Here is a 12,865-nt window from a genome sequence, read left to right on the forward strand (position 1 = left end):
CTGCCACAGGGAATGTATTGTTAATGTAATTGTATTAAAATTCAATAAAATTTTATTCTGGGAAAAAAGATTATCTATCCCTCTCTCTGTCCCATGCACTTCCCCAGCTCCAGGTCCAGACACACAGAGATGAATTTAGCTTACTGGATCATGATCACCTTGTTTTTCCTTTAAAAAACACAGTACAGAATGAGCCTATCAGCTCTTCCACAAGTTCTGATAATCCACATGTATTTCTGTCCAGCACATCACTCCAACCTGTGGTTCACAGTCCTTCAGAGACACCACCACCTCTCCTGACAGTGCTGTCAGTAGCCAAGCTGAGGGCATGCAGTGTACTGAATTACAAAAGACACTTTTATTTTCTTTGTAACATGACAGTCCATGAGATGTTCATTTCATGGTAGGAAGTATCCAGAAAAACAACACTAAATTCCCAGGTAAGACATGAGCCTTGACAGGTATGACCAGAAATCAAAACTGCAAAGTTTATCTGCCATGTGCTCAAAGATAAAGGTTTCATCGGTCTCTATACAACTAAACGCAAAAACAGCCATTTGCCATTTTATGAGTCAGCAGGAGGGTATGTGCCAGAGTATTTCTTGGCAAAGCATAGTAACTTACTGGCGTCTCTGTTTCCAAATTCTCTCATCTAAAGCTGTATGTACAATTTAAGTCCAGCTCCTACTGTACAAGTGAAGGGCCTGTGATGTAAAGCCAAAACTCATGATTAATGTACTCACACTATACAGACCGATCGCTTACTCTCACCCTGAGTGCTCACACTGTACGTGTCAAATATTAAATCAAATGGCCTGTTGTCTTCTTCCTCTGGACTGTTCTGGCTGTTGCCAATCACCAGTCAGAATTTGTTTGAAAGCTCCAACACAGGTAGAAGATTGTTTGCTAGCAGCAATGCTAAAAAGGCAGAAATGAGCTGCTTGTGCCATCCTGTGTGCTGAGGCACCTGTGCATATAAGCTCGCAAGTGTTTAGGAAGACATGGACAGTATTGCACGTCCATTTTGCAGAAGGGTAAACTCATCAGGTTTTACTGTCCATACTTTTCGTCCATATGATGCGTTGTGTCAGGGAATCAACTGGTGGCTCTGCTCACTCAGATTTCATCCCACTCCGCTGAAATCGCTCACTCCAAAAAAAAGTAAAATCTGCATTATAATTCAGCTCTATTTTATAATGTAGACAAAACGCACTAAAAGTTTACCGATACACACCAAGGACATGACGAGGGAGAGGCAGCGTCCGGACAGTTCATCAACAGGACAGTTCAAAATGGTTTGGGTGTCTGTGCAATGGCCACTTGGGCATACGTCAGACTTGGGGGCATATGTTGGGGCAGGAGAAAAGGCGACGCTCCATCCTTTTAAAAAAGCCACTTCGCCGGGGCGGATGTTAAGCTCAGTTGGTAGAGCGTCCACCCCATGTGTGTAGGCTGTCAGTCCTCTGCAGTGGCTGCTGGTTCAACTCCTGCCTGTGGCCCTTTGCTGCATGTCATCCCCTCTCTCTTCACCCCCCCTTTCCTGTCTACTCTTCTACTCTCAACTGTGCAAGCAGCTGACCAAAATTTCTGATGTGCTGACAGTTTTCGACGTTTATGTCAAAATGTGATCCTGGAGAAATGAAGCTCAGCGTAAGTTCAATCAGGAAGACCTTCTATTACACTGCCTTCATTCATAAATTTCCTTTACTCCAGCTCTCCCCTTCTATTCCCTCTAATCAGCTGTTTGTGGGCGTTCACCTTCGTCTTTACTATCCAATCAGATTTTGCCACGGTCGCGATAGCCAGTCAATTTGCTGCTGCCAAACTTTAAATCGCCTCTGTTTTTGCTCCATCAGTTGTCATTCAGTCAGTAGCGCGACTGGCTCATGTTTTACTCACCATTTGCTCCCTGGTGTGCCTCAAGTGAGTCCTACTACAACCTCAATTCCCTCGAGGGCTCCAGCCCCGACTTCCTCCCTCTCTTCTGATGGCCTCCAGACGAGGACGAGCTTCTTATCCCATATTCGTGAACCAACGTTTCTCCTGCAGCGGGCATGCACGCTTCCAAATCGTGAGTTGGCCGAACAAGTGCCGTGTTCATCAGAGTTTGCTCCCAGGGCAAGATTCAACGTCAGTCGGCCCCCGCCGTGTGCTCACGGCCGCTAAGAACCAGGAAACCAGGCTTCCTCAGCGTTGAGAGGAGGCCTCCCCTGCACCTCGATCTCCGCTCCCTCCTCTCCTCTATCCCAGGCGACGTGGACAACTCCTTGCCCTCCTTCCTGCAGTCTACCGACTCTACTCATGCATCGACGCACGCCTCCAAGCACCGGAGACCGCCTCAACCCGTCCGCTCCTCAGCGTCTCTGTGCCGCCAGGCCCCATGCTGCAGTCACCCTCCGCTACGAGAACCTCTCAGGTTCCCCGGCTTCAGCCGTTCCAGACCCTCCTAGGTAGGCCGTATGCAACTCAAGCACCAAATATATCCAGCCCATGAGATCAGTTCTCCAGGTAGACAATATCTCGGGTAGCCTTTTCATGCATCCCCCGAGTGCGTTAAGCATGGCCACAGGAAGCATACTGCTGTGTTCAAAACTGCTGATCCCGGCTGATCATAGATTATCTATTGAGCATTATTATTATTTTCGGGCTGCATATATCGCATGTATCTGTCAGTCTACACGGAGAGCAGGCAGAACTATGCTATTGGGCCTAATCAGCGATCTCTATGCCTGTATGGAAGGAACATTATTTATTAAGCCTTCTCAGTAAAGTATAGCGCACAAGATACTTAAGGAAGGATAATTATTATTCGGCCGTCCGCACCTCGCTCCGGCCCCGTCTCTTGCGCGACCAGCGTTTACATTTGAGCTTTCTCTCTCCTACACCATGTATAATGCCATCAAATGATAAGTTGATGGGTTCAGGTGCTAGCTTTCTAAGCAGGTATCACTGATGCGTTCAAGCAGCCTATTCATTCATCCTGTGGAATCTGTGGCATCACAGGGATTCCAATATTTGCCATGCGTCTTCTCGGCTGTTGCAGCCCAAGCAGACCTGTAACTCCGTGAGATGAAGTTCAAGTGTCTTTATTGTCCTTATGCTTACACATAACGAAATTTTGTTTGGTAGTTCTCGGCGCATAGTTACGATAAAAAAAAAAAAAAAAACAAACAAACAAAAAACCTAGTAACATAATATGTGCAAGAGTCGGCAGCCATACAGGGAATTATGTTGATAGGTAAGTGCAATCAGTGTGAGTCCAGTCCTCCCTTTAGAGAACTACAGTCATGATTTCCAAATTCCTCCTGCGCTGTCATACATATCAAAAGTTCAGTTCTCTCCCTCCATGAGCCTCTCATCTTCGTCAGCGCGTCATCTTCAGAGTCGCCCTTATTTAGCTCCTGGATATGGCGTCCTCCGTGCCAATCTGCGGTTTGTCTCTTAGACGAAGGCTGCGCTCCGACTGCTGATGTCTTCATGCTAGTTCGCTGGTTGGCGCTCCCTCTAACGAGCTGGCGCAGTCCTCTGATTCTTACTTTTTTTGGGGGGGGTGGGGGTTTCACGGATGCGGGTCTATCCGTAGTTTCGGGAGTGTTTTCTTCAAGGCAGTGGTCGCTGCCACCGGCCTCCCTCCTCTGCCAGTTTCGATCGCACCCTGCGCTATAAGAGAGATATTTATTCAGTCTCATGCCAGGTTTTGGGGCTTGCAGGAAGTGCAACGCATTCAGTGTTATGCGTCAATCATGTCGGCATCATCAATATAGTGCGCTCCTCTTCAAGAGATCATGCCATCATGAGGCAAGACAAAGGCAGCTTTATTTATATAGCACCATCCAGACTCAAGGCAATTAAAGGTGCTTTACAGATCTTAGAAATCAAAAAATTGCTTTTGAATTCATTAAGACAAGCAAGTATATTGTTAAATCATTATGGGTATGGCATTTAAAGCATACATAAGCGAAGCAACAGCATATCATAAATAAATAAAAGGTTCATATTGACTTCATTGGTAAGCTGTAGTAGGTAATAGTGTTTAAGCCCTGTTTTTTATCAAGCTAATAGTTAAGCTGATCTCAGGTATTTTGGAAGTGTTCCACAAGGGAGAGCATAGAAAGTAAGGCTGGTCACCTTGCTTGGTTCAGATCCTGTGAATACTGAATAACCTGTTCCAGATGATCTGAGGGGTCTGCTCTTTCATACCAGTAATCAGATGTATTTAGGCCTAGACCTTTCAGTGCTGTATAGACAAGTAAAAAGAAGTTAAGTCCTGAGAAGCATCACGTAGTCTTCATCATTTACTTCATCATCACTGCCCGACACATGCCTGATCATTCTAACTTTTGAGCTGATGCTCTCTCCCATCAATTCCAGACTTTCTGACGACTTTGCCCAGGTGCCAGCAGTTCCTGCTAAGGCTTCCACCCAAGGTCCCTTCTTCCCCAGACTGTTTCAACCTGGCTAAGTGTTGTTAAGAGCGTTCAGTTTCTCCTAGTATACCCGGTCACTCTGTCTGTTCACTGTTCTATTTGTGTAGGTGTTATAGCTCTCAATATGCAATTTTCGATGCAGTATTCATTACTATTTTATAGCTTCTTGGAACTAGAGGATTTTCTGCTCCTTCTAAATCATTTACCCTAATATAGTCATTACGTTAGATCTGGTTTCATTTCATCACTACCGTCAAGTCCTGTTACTTATTGCGGCGGCGCATGCTAGTGTGGCGTCGTCGAAAAAAATGAATGAATGAATGAATGAATAAATAAATATAAATAATTAATAAATAAATGCATAAATAAATATAAATAAATACATACATAAATAATAAATAATAAAATAAATAATAATAAATAAAATAAATAGATAGATAATTAAATAAATATAAAATTTGACCAATCACTATCCTCACTCTCCACTGTTCCTACTCAGGGAATTCCTTATCGAATGTGGGTCTACTATCTTTCAAGAAGGTTCTTGTTAATGTTTAATAATGGATTTTGTATCCACAGCAAATTCAGGACAGCCTCTTCAGCTGTCTCTTATGCAAATCAAGGCATTCTCCCTCATCCCTGCTACAACCAGGCTGCTGGTCATGTCTGCTTCACGTCCTACATTTATCCAGTCATCAGTGCTGTGTGCTAATCAAATACCTTTGAACTCTTATTTTCAGTTTAAACAACATATAACTGGTGGTGGTGCTTGATCCATGGTGTATACATCTTCTCTATTTCACTTCTGTGCAATTTCAGCGTTCATCTTGCTCTGTACCTTTCCATTCTCATATATTCGATCAGGCGCTCAGCAAGCATTGCCTTCCTATCCTATCTCATTCTAGATAAGCAAAACTGGTCAGTGGACCCCATGCAAAAACCTCCATGCTGCAACTCTGTCTATTCCAACGACCAGGTGATTGCCGGCGTTGCCTCCCTATCCTGTCTTTCTTCAAGTCAAGTGAAAACTGGTCAGTGGACCTCATGCAAAAAAAAAAAAAAAAAAAAAAAAAAAAAAAAAAAAAAAAAAAAAATCCTCTTGCTGCAACTCTGTCTATTTCCAATGACCAGGCCAAATGCCGGCATTGCCTCCCTATCCTTTGTTTCAAAAAAAAAAAAAAAAAAAAAAAAAAAAAAAAAAAAAAATCCTCTTGCTGCAACTCTGTCTCTTTCCAATGACCAGGCCAATGCCGGCATTGCCTCCCTATCCTTTGTTTCAAAAAAAAAAAAAAAAAAAAAAAAATCCTCTTGCTGCAACTCTGTCTATTTCCAATGACCAGGCCAAATGCCGGCATTGCCTCCCTATCCTTTGTTTCAAAAAAAAAAAAAAAAAAAAAAAAAAAAAAAAAAAAAAATCCTCTTGCTGCAACTCTGTCTCTTTCCAATGACCAGGCCAATGCCGGCATTGCCTCCCTATCCTTTGTTTCAAAAAAAAAAAAAAAAAAAAAATCCTCTTGCTGCAACTCTGTCTATTTCCAATGACCAGGCCAAATGCCGGCATTGCCTCCCTATCCTTTGTTTCAAAAAAAAAAAAAAAAAAAAAAAAATCCTCTTGCTGCAACTCTATTTCCAATGACCAGGCCAAATGCCGGCATTGCCTCTCTATCCTGTCTTTGGGCTACAAGCGTCGCCTATCTGTGCATCTCCGTCGTTTCTTTGATCGTACACCTTTATTTCTTTAGTTGGTCTGACCTTCTTCCAACCCTATCCAGAGCACCCTTTGTTCATTTCTTCAGTATTGTCTAGTCCTCATCACAGTGTTTACTACTCCTCACCTCAGGCATACTTTTCCTTTTACCAACCCTCGGGTCATTCAGCCTTTCTGTGGCTGCCTTCCTTTTTTTTGGGGGGGGGGTTAGGTTTTTTTTCCTTCAGTCACTCTACTTCCTTCTTTGCATGCAGCCTATTGCGGTAGACCCCACATTGGCTGTGCTCTCTCACCTCTGCTTGCACAATCCTAGTTGCTTATTTCACCCAGTCCATTGTATTCTGATCGCATTTCTTTATTGCTTACTACCATCTCCTTTCAGCTTGTTGTGCTTTCATTTTTTATTTTTGTGCCTAACTCTTATGGTTTATCTCATTAGAATTGTGCTGTCTGCTGAGGTAAGGATGCATGATTTAATCTGAGTATCCTCTCTTATTATTTAATTTTTTTGGGGGGGGTTCTCTTCTCTACAGCTTCATCACCCCCATTCATATATATTTATAGTATATACATATTGTTTCACCTCAATGGGGTCTAACCGCCAAAGACTGTTCATGTTTCATATATGTCATGCATGTGCCAATAAACCATTTCCCTTTTACTCTTAGTCTCTCCTGATTGAAATGAAGCTCAGCGTAAGTTCAATCAGGAAGACCTTCTATTACACTGCCTTCATTCATAAATTTCCTTTACTCCAGCTCTCCCCTTCTATTCCCTCTAATCAGCTGTTTGTGGGCGTTCACCTTCGTCTTTACTATCCAATCAGATTTTGCCACGGTCGCGATAGCCAGTCAATTTGCTGCTGCCAAACTTTAAATCGCCTCTGTTTTTGCTCCATCAGTTGTCATTCAGTCAGTAGCGCGACCCTCCTCCACCCCTCTCTCCTCCAGTCATTGGACCCAGGTAGCCACAAGATGTTCACCTCGATCCTCCCTGAAGCCCTCTCCTCCAGTCTTCAGGTCCAGGAAGCAGGAGTCTACAGCCACACGGTGTTCACCTCGATCCTCCCCGACGCCCTCTCCTCCAATCTTCAAGTCCAGGCAGCAGGAGTCCAGAGCCACTTCACCTCAACAGTCTCTGCTTCGCACCTCTTCACCACCACCACCAGTGTCTAGACCCCGGGGGGTTCTCTTCTCTACAGCTTCATCACCCCCATTCATATATATTTATAGTATATACATATTGTTTCACCTCAATGGGGTCTAACCGCCAAAGACTGTTCATGTTTCATATATGTCATGCATGTGCCAATAAACCATTTCCCTTTTACTCTTAGTCTCTCCTGATTGAAATAATGGTTAGAAGAAAAGTCCAGCTTCTGTCACTCCAACAATGCAAACTTACCTGAACTAACTAAAAAAACAACAAATAAACCTTGTCTAAACAGTGACCTCAACTGCAGGATCGGTGTGGCATGTATGGATCCATATACACAACAGATCCACCACAGCCGCTGTGTTTTCTGAGGTGAAATGCTATCAATGAGGGGATCGATAGGGTACTCAAACCCATCTACTGCTGTGTTTTGTTTTCTCCCAGAACACAAAAGGTTGGGAATCACTGGTCTTTATTATATAATATGGATAGCAGTGACTTCAAGTAAATCCTTTATTATCACTGAATCTTTAGAATGATCATAGTTGGATGATAGTTTTAGTCATAATTAAAGATAAAACAAAATAAACTGGGTAAATTGGATTAAACACCTATAGACACTTTAACACCTCTGAAAAGGTTAAAGTCGAGTCTTTGCAGGAAAATGACAGCAGGCCTTTAAGTTCAACCAAACTGTGAGTCCAAAGACAACTCTAAATGTTAGGTATCACTGTTTAGTCTTAAGGGCTGCGTTGACATATAACTTGTGGAATAGTACAGCGTGCACTTTATTTTGAAAATGTCAGTACTGTATTAAGTATGTCTGAATTCAAAGAGCAGCCTTGTTTTATTCTGCAAAGACAAGGCTCTAAATGTTTATACACTGTTAAAGCCACAATAGTCTTTTAACCATATCTGTTAGGGTCTCATGTACATATTGAAAAGTATCAGAAATTTGTTTTGATCCAAATTCGTAAGCTTTTGTTTACTTTCCTGTTATGGTTTTGAACTGGGCGCTTGTGCTCGAACAATTAATTTTAATTACTTAATTAATTCCACGCACCAATCATAAAAAATCCATGTGAGTTGCTATGTGGGTGCAACAAAACTTCTCTGTTTGCAGCACTGCCCTCTCTGCTCTCTTACTCTGAGCCAACTCAACAACAGTGGCTGGTGGCCATGAAGAGAGCACAGATGGAGACTTCAGTTCCCTGTTGGAAAAGGTTGTCTGACAGCGAGGTAAAGTGATGAAAATGTTCTAAACATAGTGTACACTTAGAAAGCATGATATGCCGTGCCCACACAGTTGTGAGAAATGGCACTAAACAGCATACTGTGCTGTTTTTTAACTTGGGTTTCTAATAGCTACAGTGTAAAATAGAAATACAATTTCAAGGCAACGTATCGCAATAGATTTCTGAGTCCTGAGCTCAAATCAAATCCTTAAGCTTTGAAATTAACTTAAAAAGTTATGCCTGCCTATAATCTTTAATTGAGATAATTTTGTATTCTTCTTTGGATGAGCCTAAATCTCTGAGTTTTAGAAACTCCAAAAAAAAAAAAAAATCATTATTACTTGAATAGTTTTAATTGAAAATACTGACATTTTACACATTTTCTACTTTCACTTCAATGAATTTACTCAGTATTTCTTAAATATACTGTCGGTTTTCTAAAACTCAAAGATTTATCTAAAGAAGAAAAGTCTTATCTCAAGTCGTATCTCAACAAAAGTTAATAGTTGATAAAACTTCTCAAAATTTAAGAATCAAAACTTTCAAAACTCAAAAATATGTTGCAGCATGTTGCCTTGAAAATTTGAGTTTGTTTTTTAATGGTTTCATTTTTACAATGTATGGACTTTAATTTTCAGAGCTTTGTGGATACTTAAAGGGATAGTTCACGCCAAAATTAAAATTCAGTCATTATGTGCTCACCCTCATGCCGATTGAAGGTTGAGTTTAATTTTTCGCACTAATATGCCATTTGCACACCGTCACACACACACACAGTCACACACAGTTCAGACGGTGTGCAAGCGCATGTGAACATGGCTCCAAGGTAAGGATCTACAGTGAAGATTCAGGTTAAAAATATGGTGTAAATGATGTCTTTCAAGTCAACTTAGCATGTCTGGGCTTTAGTGGACTTGGATTACACCAGATAAGCAGTATGGGGGTGTTTTGTGTTTTGCTTTTTTTCTGTTGTTTTTTTTTACATTTGAAAACTGGTCACCATTGACTTCCATTGTTTTGGAGATTCTGCAACACTGTTTTGTGAAACTCCAGCAGCGTTTTGTGGACTGAAAAACTATACCTGACCTTCAATCGGCAACTAAACTTGGATGTCATATATGTATTTTTCTATCATAAAAGCCAGAGTATGGGTCATATGTGGTGTTTTCACAAACTGTAGACCTAAATGTATGTTACATCCACATTTTAATGTTGCAGCTTATGGCAATGATGCTAATTGTTGCTATTTTAATCAATAAAAAATAACTACAGCAGTGGGATAAATTTACTGCAGCACAAAGTACAATATCCCCTGTGTAAAGGAGGTGTTTAAATGGAAACAGTCAGTAGGGTTGAGCTCTCTCGGCCACTGCGCATAAGCAAAGAGTTATTTTCTCCCTCTGGTGGAGCGTGTGAGTAAGAAACATTGTTATGGAAATGACCAGAGCTGCTGCTCTCAGGAGGTTACAGCCACTTTGTGCTGAATGTGAATTGTTGTTGCTCGTAGCGTGCAGTGAAATGGATTCATCTCTTTTACAAAACACTTCCTCAGCAAGATAAAATGATCGTACCCAGGCTCCTGTGATTCCAATTTCTCTCTCAGTGGCGATACGAAACTTTGACCAAGTGTCAATGAGCAATAACAGCTCCCCAAGGAGACATGATAAGAACAAATGCGACCTCCAATCATGGATGGAAAATGACAACCATGCTCTGAGGGAATAAACAAAGAGCAAGTTCCTCTTTTTTTTTTTCGTTACAGAGCAGCTTTCAACTCAAACTCTGTCCTTGTGATCGATATTGTACCGACACTGTGAGACTCCTCGACCCCAGAGAGAGCCTGATGGCACAGAATGTTTCTATCAGTTCCTCTTGCTGCTCTAAAAGCAGCGGGGAGATAAAATCACAGAGCTAAAAGGCTGAAAACAGCACCACGCTCGCACGTCTCTAGACACATGCTCCAGTAGGTAAAGTTAAACAGAGGAACACCACAACTTTTAGTGACCTGACACACCAGATGGTTTGTTACAGAAGCATCTGGGATGTCGTCCTTAGAAAATGTTCGGAAAAGAGCACGCACTTTCAAAAACCACTTGGCAACCAATCAGATCGACTCTTCTTACTGTTGTCACACCTAAAACCATGCCTGTCGCTGCCAGTAGCCCCTCCTAAGACGCTGACTGGCTGCACCACTTTTTGTGCAGACACAAACGGATAACTTGGCGAGATGCTGCCTTACAAGGTAAAACTTTTAGTGGAGAGTGGGCAAATTTACAGCTTCTATCCCTTTATCTACTTTCTAGAAGCACTGAGCGTGCTTCACAGTCACCCAGAGGTTACAAATGGTCCCGCAGGCACTTTAAATATGTCATCCATCACCAGCTTTTGATGTCCTTGAGGAAGTGAGTGAACACGTCCCTCCTCACTCTGCATAATCCCTGAACTGAACTCTCAGTTCATTTTATGTGGACCAGAGGAAGATTAGCAAACCGCTGTTGTAGAAGCTAATGGGGATCCTAAAGAGAATAAAGGAAGTACCAGAGAAACCAGGGGTCTACGAGTGAGAAATAAGACGCAGATAAGCAGTGGGTCAGAACAGCGGTTCCCAGGGGCGCTTTGGGAAAATGGCAAAGGGTGTAGCATAATGTTCTTTTTTTTTTTTTGCTAAACCAAAAACTATTTAAAAACGTCTACCATAGGACCAAACTCCAGAAAAAATATGAACTGTAGTCAAAGGTGGGACATAACTAATTTTGTGATCCTGTTTGAACTGTGCCACAAATTACACATATGATGTTTTTTAATTTAAAGCTTAATTTTACTAAACAAGAAAGTCTCAGTTTGTGGTAGGTTTTATCAGAGTTTAGTTTACTTTTGTGTGAAACTGCTCAGTGAACTACACTTCTCATCTTGCACGATATACATCATCAACACAAAGCTTGCTGTCTCTGGGAACGTTATCTTACCTGATGTTCTATCCAGTGACTCCTGGTCCTTTTATCAGCCACAAAGAAACAGAACGACTAAGACCTGCTATTGTGTGACTGCATTCAGGTACAAAAACACACAGAAATCGTAGCTTCAGCGGCTAACATTAGCATTTGGAGGGAGAAAGTCATGACATCACTTAGCCTTTCAAGTTATGTATCTTCACAGTCTGATACTTCACCAGTTTTAGAACAAACGCTGACTTTCTTGCCTTGAAATTATGTGTAATATGTGTAATATGTGTATTCCATGGTACAATTCAAACAGGATCAAAAATTATTTGTGCAGAGTTAGGTCTTATGGTGTTCCACTGGAAGGGGTGTGCAATGGTGGAAGAAGTATGCAGATGTTTTACATAAACCCTGACATATAATCACCAATAAAAATGATATGGCAAACATGTTAGCAAACAGTCACCTATTTACACATACAACAAATACACATCTTGCATTTGGAATCATTTTTCTGCCCCCCTGGTGAGTGTAAACCCTGTATTAACTCTCTTTTAGCTCTGTTTTGGACTTTGGAAAATATCTGTCTCTTTAGCCAGCTCTCTATTATAGTCACCAGCTAGTTGCTCACTGTGTCTGCCTGCTGTTTGGTGCTGACTGGGTAGTGTGCATTGGGTTTACTTTTTTAGCAAAAACAGCACTGATAAGAGAGTTAAGTGATGACGCTCTGTGGGTTCCAGTACAAGTGTTGAGACAGACAGATATAGTCAGCCAATATTATTGGCCCAATACTGACCTAGCACAGCTATATCGGTCTATATCAGTATCAGCAAATATTCATTTATTTTTACAGAACATAATAAAAGTTGTTTTTGTTTTGTTTGTTATTTACAGGCAGTATGATTATTAATTCAAGTTGTTTGGAAGGGGCATGACTTCACCTCTCTATTAAAGGGAGTAGCCATCTTGCATGTGTTCTTTAATGTGTGGTTTAAGTTACTTTAACTTGAGTGCTGCAGAACAGTTTCATTTAGTTGAAAGTGATAAGCGTATAGTGGTGGTTTATTCTGCACCACCACCCAAGATAGAGCAGTCTAGCCCCACATTGTTTATTTTCTTGATTTGTTAATTTAAGTTTTAATTAGATTTTTGTGCGAGTTGTACAGTTTCTCCAGTCCCTGCTTTATTATAGCTGACATTTAGGCCTCCTTTTGCTGTGATCTATTTGATGGAGAAAAGTTATTAATTTTATGCATTCTAAATAAAACTATATATATGTTATGATACAGAAGTCTGGTTCAAGTTTATTCCAGGTGTTGTGCATTGTGTATCACTGGGTCACATACATTCATTCATCATTTTAGCTGAAAAGGTTGAATGCTTCTGCACTGTAGAAGTCAT

General features: G+C 41.4%; 1 protein-coding gene across 1 annotated transcript in view; it reads right to left on the reverse strand.

Annotated features, from left to right (window-relative positions):
- klhdc8b (kelch domain containing 8B) overlaps window positions 1-12,865 on the reverse strand; it is a 252,440-nt gene that overhangs the window by 92,364 nt on the left and 147,211 nt on the right. The gene's annotated exons all lie outside the window — the stretch shown is intronic.

Source organism: Lutjanus erythropterus, chromosome 6, assembly GCF_056507025.1.
Source record: "Lutjanus erythropterus isolate fLutEry1 chromosome 6, fLutEry1.hap2, whole genome shotgun sequence".
In the NCBI taxonomy this organism is placed as follows: domain Eukaryota; kingdom Metazoa; phylum Chordata; class Actinopteri; order Lutjaniformes; family Lutjanidae; genus Lutjanus; species Lutjanus erythropterus.